General features: G+C 44.8%; 1 pseudogene; it reads right to left on the reverse strand.

Moving 5' to 3' along the window:
* Positions 1 to 240: 240 nt before the first annotated feature.
* On the reverse strand, positions 241 to 4,049 carry LOC107116490 (annotated as a pseudogene).
* Positions 4,050 to 7,853: the final 3,804 nt, after the last annotated feature.

Consider the following 7,853-nt stretch of genomic DNA (forward strand, 5'->3'; position numbering starts at 1 on the left):
AGGGGTGTGGCATATGCTAATGAGTTATGCTAATGAGTTCCCCTAGCTCTTTTCTACTAAACGACCCCTGGCGGTAATCATGGTTACCTTTTCAAATATTCTGTTTCCTTTGCACTTCCACTTCTATTTTAGGACACATTAAATTCTTGTGGGTGCATAACCTCCTTCCCATCAACAACTTGGCTGGACTCACCCCTGTGGTGGTCTGAGTGTGTGTGTGATTCTATATTTCAAGAGAAATCAAGCCAGCCTGGTCTTCAAAGAACCAGAAGTAATCTTTTTTGTTCCTTCTTTGAAAGTTCTAATGGCTCTCTAAGCTAAGCCACTTGAAGCTGGATGATAGGGAGATGTTAGAATGTGTTTAACTCCATTCTTACAAAGGAACTCCTTAAATTCCTGGCTGGCAAAATTTGGTCCATTACCTGTGAAAGGCACCACTGGAAAACAGTGACAAACAAAGGTCTGTTGAAGTTTGTCACATGTTAGAGCTGAAGTTGTGGAGTCCATTGAGTGGACTTTATCCACTTGGAGTGGGCATCTACTATAATCAAGAACATCTTCCCCAAGAAGGGGCCAGCAAAACCTAGATGTACCCAAAACCAAGGTTTTCCAGGCTACTCCCATAGATGTAAAGGTGCCAATGCTGGTGTCTGTTGGTGTTTTTAACACTGGACACATTTCTTACACTCCTGTCCTAAATCTTCATCCAAATGTGACCACCAGATACAGCTGTGAGCTAAAGCCTTCATGTGAGAGATTCCAGGATGGGCTTCATATAGTCCCTGTAGAACCTGCTGTCTTCCTTGTGGAAGGACTACCCCACAAGACGCACCCATTTTCCAGACTTAATTCATCCCTCTTGCTCCAATAGGGATGAATTGCTTCTCCAGGATTCCATGTGGGCCAGCTGTGCAGAATCAACTGTGTTCCTTAAGACAGCATTGGATCCTGCCTGGTCCAGACTTTGGTCTGAGAAGCTTTTACTGGTGTTTGATTGAGATGCTCCATCAACAGTACATTTTCTTCAGGGACCTCTTCAGTTCCAGGTGCTTCTGGTATTGGTAATCTGCTCAGGGCATCTGTATTTCCATGTTGGTTACCAGTTTTGTAGATTATCTTATATTAGTACACTGCTAGTGTCAGAGCCCAGCATTGTAACCCGGCTGCTGCCATTGTGGGCACCGCTTTACTTTCATTAAAGAGTCCAAGCAATAGTTTATGGTCTGTGACAATCGTGAATGGTTTCCCATACATATACTGATGGATTTTTCTCATGCCAAAAATAATGGCTAGGCCCTTTTTCTCCACTTCTGAATAACCTCACTCTGCTTTATCGAATAACTTTGAAGCATCTGCTACAGGCCATTCGTCTTGATTTCCCATGTTGTGTGATGATACAGCCCCCACACCATAAGATGAAGCATCACAAGACAGATCAATTCCTTTGTAGGGTCAAAATGGACTAGTAGATTTGAAGGTTTCAGTAGCCTCTTAGATTTTTGAAAGGCTTCTTCTTGCCTCTGCCCCCAGCACAAGAAAGTCTCTTTCCTCAAGAGGAAATATAAGGGTTCCAATAGGGCTGAGAGTTTCAGAAGAAATTGATGATAATAATTCAACTTCCCCCAAAAGGCTCAAAGTTCTGTTGTATTTTGTGGTGCCAGGGCCTTTTCAATAGCCATAACTTTATCAGCCAGAGGCTGCACCCCTTCTTTGTTGATTTTATATCCCAAATACTGTACTTCAGGCTTCATGAAAAAGCATTTGTTCTGTCTTAAGCGCAGGTCAGATTCCTCTAATCTTTGAAGTACTTGCTCAAGCATCAAAAGTTGTTGTTTATCATCTTTGCCAGTGATCAGGATATCATCAGTCCTAACCATTACCTCAGGAATCTCCTTCAACAGGTGTTCCATAGCTCTCTGAAATATGCCCAGTGCTGAAGAAATGCCATACGGTAGTTGGTTGTATTGGTACAAGCCTTTATGAGGATTTATTGTGGTGAATTTCTTGCAATCCTCTTCCAGTTCCATTTGTTCATAGGCTTGGGACATGTCCAACTTGCTAAAGTGTTGACCTCTTCCCAGCACAGCCAATAGGTCCTCAGCAGGGGTCATTTCGTAGAAAAAGAGGCACAGGAGCTCATTAGCACAATTCATTAGCATAACTTATTTGCATATGCCACACCCCCTGAAAACACTGGAAGTGTGTCAGAAGGCAACACTCACTGCTCAGGCTCCACTGGACTGTTTTGGATTGCTAGCTATTGGGGGGGGGGCGGGGAGATCTGTCCTCCATCTGTCCTCGCAGAGGAGGGAGAGCTTGTACCTAAATAAAACTTGGTCTTAAAGGTGCCACTGGACTGTTTTGGACCAGGGGGCAGGGGGGGCTCTACAACTTACCTGGCTGCTTCTTGCTCTGACTGAGGGCTGCTGGGAGCAGGGGGTGGGGCTTGTTGCATGTGCCCGCCCCCTGTGCTCTTTACTGCCGGAGCTCCACTCCTGTGTGCTCTTGCAAGAAATGAACCTTGGTCCTCAGTATGTGGAATCAGGTAATTATCTAGTCTGGAGGCTCAATTTACCATAACTTTGTAGTCCCTACAAATGTGAATGGTTTTATCAGGTTTGGCCATAGGGACTATGGGAGTTGCCCATTCTGAAAACTACACAGGGGAGATCATGCCTTCCTTCTCCAGCCTGTCCAGTTCAGGCTCAGTCTTGTCTCGGAGGGCATATGGAACAGGCCTGGGTTTAAAATACCTTGGCTAATTCCCCTCCTTTATATATATCCTTGCTTTAATGCCTTTTAAGGTCCCCAGTCCTTCTTGGAACACTGCAGGATGAGTGCTCAGGACTTTGTGTACTGCTGGCATTCTCTTCAGGTCCAGTTTACATATTTCTTCCCAGTCTACTCTCAGTTCTTTCAGCCAGTTCCTGCCCAGTAAATTGGGTCTATCACCCTTTATTACTATGGCCTGTAAATCTCACTTTTGGCCTTTATAATTCACAGGGATCCACACTGACCCTACTATGTGAATATTTTCTCCAGTGTATGTCTGCAATTTTACTTTCGCCTTTTCCAGGGCTCTGAGCCCTACTTTGTTCTGTTGATAAGTCTTTTCATTAATCACAACCATTGAAGCCCCTGTATCTATCTCCATGCATACAGGTTCATTATTCAGTCCCACAGTGACTGTATAGGGTTCTACTTTTTTGGGTGTTTATAAAATACATTGTGTAGACAAGGCATTCTTCCTTTTCCACCTCTTCCAAATAGCAAGCTTGCAGCTTCTTTCCTTTGTCTTTAGGAGGATGTGTGTATCCCTCTGGGGCATGTTGCACTCTCTGAGAACTGTCTCTACATTTTCTGGCTAGATGTCCCACTTTTAAACATTTATGGCACTGGGATCATCTATGTGGACAAACCAAAGCCAATTCACTTCCTCCACACCTGAAACATCCCTTTAAGGCTGGAGACGTTTGCTTCTGGCTTTGTATTGTACTTAAGGGGTTCACCTGAATGTCCTTGTTGTCTAGGTGTAAATCCTTAACATTTTTCATTGCTGCCTCCATGGCTGTCGCCAATTCTACAGTTTTGGCCAAGACAGGTCCCCTTCTGACAATTAACTGCCTTTGCATTTTCTCATCCTGCATGCCACACACAAATCTATCTCTTAACATATCTTCCAGAACATTTCCAAATGAGCAGTGTTCTGTAAGTTTTTTGAGCTCTGCGACATAGTCTAATATAGATTCTCCTTCTTTCCTCATTCAGTTATGGAATTTAAAATGTTCTACAATGACATTAGGTTTAGGGGTGTAATGTTCAGTCAAAACCTTTTGCAAATATGTTAAACTTTTGTCTCCAGACTTCTCACGATGCACTAGGCCTCGCAAGAAGGAGATTTTGCTCCCACAGAAAATGAAAAGTATTGCTTTCTGTTTAGCTGCATCTGTGATCTCATTAGCCAGAAAATAGTGGCCCAGTCTTTCAATATATTGCTGCCAATCCCCCTCTTCTAGATTAAATTCCTCAATCTTTCCATATGAGGCCATGTTTTGTAACCTCGTCGCCAATTTTGTGATCTCACTGTGGTTATTAAATAAATCTTGGTACTCACATGAGTTTATTTATTTATTTATTTATTTATTTATTTTATTCAATTTATATCCCGCCCTCCCCGCTGTGCGGGCGAGTTACTGAATGTAGCACAACTGCTTTAGAGCAACCAAATTCAGACTAACACAGAAACTGAAAGTAAGAAAAGAGAATAGTCCAGGGGGTGGACTTTTCCTCCAACCCATGATCAGGTCCCAGTTAACTTCTTTACTATTCATTTTACTACAATAATGCTATAGCAATTCCCTTTTTTAAGCTTGAAAAATCTCTCTAGTGGCATAGAGTGGTATGGTGGCTGCAAGGGACTGAGGCAAGGAGAGTATGCAGAAAGCATGCACAACTCAAAAGTGCTGTTTTTTACCTTTAACACCCTGAGTGGCTTGAGGCCAGGGTGCCTGAGGGACCATCTCCTCCCACACTATCCAGCTCGCCAGTCAAGATCTGCATCTCAAGCCTTGGTCTCTGTGCCCCCTCCTTCAGAGGTGAGGTGGGTGGCATGGCACCTCACCTTTGGAACACCTTCCCCCATGAGGCTCACCTGGTGCTCACCTTACTTTCTTTTAGTAACCAGGCCTAAAACACATCTTTTTTTACTCTGGTTTTTAATGGTCTGCTTTGTTGTGTAGATAGTTTCTATGCTGCTTGTATATAATAGCTTGTGATTTCTACAGTGGTATTTAATCCTGAACGCCCTCGAGCAGGAGTCTGAAGAGGCAGCATAGAAATATTCTAGATAAATAAATATATATGGATGCTCCATTGAACACAGAGAATTATCACTGTGTGGATGTAGCCTATGTGGGTGAAGCCAAGAGCAGAAAACCATAAAAGACACATCTCCACAAACTGCTTTAAATGGCAGCTGGGATCCGAAAAAGACATACCCATTAACTTTGGGGCAGAGGGGACTGACTGTGTCCACACATCCCTTTGTGTGCCTGGAGTTGTCATGTCAGCTGAGGAAGGAGTCCTTACAAGAACTTCTCTTCTAACATCCGTGCTTCATTACGAGAAAATGTTTAAAGACCCTTCATAATATAAGCCTTGTCTTGCCTCCCATGGCAGCATTTGTGTTCTGCCAACAAACTATTCATCTGACATTAAACAACGCAGCACACGTTTCTTCAGATTTTTCAGAAGGAATTATATACTTGTTTTAAAGTGGTTCGATGCGTCCACTTATTATGTGGCTAATGGCTTTTGGCACCTGGCCGCATAGTTGATATTGTATCTGTAACATCCATTGCATAATAACAGTTTCTTCCTGAGACACTCTTACTGACTTCACATTTAATCCACCTTTGACAGGCCCTGTTATTAATTAGTGTTTTTGTTTATACTGCACAACAATTATTTCCTGGCACAGTGCCCAGATGTGCCTGTCAAGATGCAGATCCTCATTAGTCTTTGCTTTGCACAAATACATCCCATCTCAGAAGAACTCATAATTACACTAGATGGGCAGGCTGATCCCATGGTTGTGCAATTCCAGCAGCTGCTGTGCCATGAATTCACTGTTGTTATGCCAGTGTGACATAGCCACTATCCTACGCACTCCCAGCAGCTAAGCAGAATACCCGCAAGTAACAATAGTCGAACAGCACTGTCAGCATTCACCACAGAATCCTTGGCAACTTCACCACTATCTCCCAGCCTTGTGCATCAGTGATGTCCCCCCAATACCCAGATGGCAAATCAGCATGTAGTGGTGGAAGGCAAATCCTGATGATGCAATTGTTTTCATCTCCTCTCATACATAGTGCACTACTAACATTCCTTGCAGCTTCCCCTGTCTTGGGACTCCATAGCTCACTATCTAGGAATGTGGCAGGTGATGCCTACGCAAACCCAAGTTCCAGGGCTCTCCTCATTTCAAATCCAGTGGCAGCCCGAACCCAGCCAGCAGGCTTTAGTAATCTGGGGGAAAGCCAGAATCAGACAGAGGTTGTTTTTTTCTATGCTCATTTGGGACCCCTGCTCTGGTGCTGCCATGCCATCATAGGAGATATGCCAAAGCTGCATGCTGGTGGTCCGATGACAGCTAAGTAAATCCACTGCAAGGAGATCAAATCAGTCAGTCCTAAAGGAAATCAACTCTGCTTGTTCCCTGGAAGGAGAGATACTGAAGCTGAAGCTCAAATACTTTGGACACCAAATGAGAAGGGAGCACTCATTGGAGAAGACCCTGATGCTGGGGAAAATTGAAGGTAAAAGAAGAAGGGGATGGCAAAGGATGAGATGGTTAGACAGTGTCATCGATGCAAAGAACATGAAATTGAGCAAACTCCGGAGGATGGCGGAAGACAGGAGGGCCTGGCGTGATATGGTCCATGGGGTCACGAAGAGTCAGACTCGCCTGTGCGACTGAACAACAACAACAAAGATGAAGGCTCACTAGTAAATCCATTGCAATTGCAGAACACAACATTATGCCACCATGGTAAATTTACACTGATATGCTGACACAGGGCTAGATTTAGAAGGAGGAGACCCAGGCAACTTTCTGGAGTAGTGGCTGAGAGCCAGCAGCCAGGCACAATGGATCCCAAGGGTGTGGCAGCAGCAGAGGAGGCATGGTGGGACTCAGTCCCATACAGGTAGGGGTGCCAACTTCCAGATGGGGCTTGGCGATCTCCTGGAATTACAACTGAACTCCAGAGAACAGAGATCAGTTTCCCTGGAAAAAATGGCCAGAGGGTAGATTCTATGGCAATATACCTTGCCAAGGTCTCTTCCTTCCCTAAACCCCACCCTCTCCAGGCTCCACCTCCAAAATCTCCAGGTATTTCCCAACCTGGAGTTGGGAACCCTACTTACAGGCCGTACAGGCCCTGATAAAGTGGCCAGACACAGGGGAGAGCACCTGGTGGGGTGGAAAAGGGGAGAGACAATTCCAGCTTCATCAAGCCTGGGTGGGATGAAGGCAAGCTCCTTTAGAGGAGACGAGGGGTGGGGTAGGGTAGGGTGTATCAATACCCAGGGAGAAGCCCCATTGGCCCTGGCACCTGCCAGTCTCCAAGGACTCACCCCTGGACTGGAGGGAGAGGGAGAAGCTTGTGATGTCTCTCCTCCAGGGAACCCTTCAAAAGGCAGATCCAGGAAGGGTTCAACCACTCCCAAGCAGGGGCGAATCTACTATGAAACTAATGAAGCTTAAGCTTCAGGGCCCCTAATCCTGGAGGGGCCCTGAAGCAACTTTTTTTTTAATAAGTGAATTTTTCAACGAAATTGATGGAGTTTTTTTTAAGTGTTTGTTATTAAGATAAGGCTATTTTAGTGATAGAATCATAAGCCAATGAGTTGAAATATTCAATATTGACCTTAGAATATGCTCTAATACCAGTTCTCCACCATTTTCACCTCAACGTCCTTGCAAGGGCAGCAAGGCCCTTTGGACCATGTTGGATGTTGCCCTATTATTGCTGGTTGAGAAGGAGTCCCCATAACAGTTCAAGCATCAGGGTCCCAAAAGTGTAGGTCCGCCACTGCTCCCAAGACTGCAAAAAGGACGTGAGCAAGCTAGAAACAGAGGGAACTGAGTAGAAACAACCTCCCAGGCCTATCTGAGGCCCTTCTAAGACCCTGCCAGCAATGAAGGGAACCCTGGAGGGTGCTACAGCTCCAGTCCCAGACACACCAGTCCCAGACACACCTGCAAGATAATTTACATCAGTTCCCACTCAAATGGTGTGCTACGATATCACTGATGGCATAAAAATAATTGTGCTTCACAAGACCAG

This window comes from Gekko japonicus, unplaced genomic scaffold (genome assembly GCF_001447785.1).
Source record: "Gekko japonicus isolate JY-2015 unplaced genomic scaffold, Gekko_japonicus_V1.1 scaffold106, whole genome shotgun sequence".
Lineage (NCBI taxonomy): Eukaryota > Metazoa > Chordata > Lepidosauria > Squamata > Gekkonidae > Gekko > Gekko japonicus.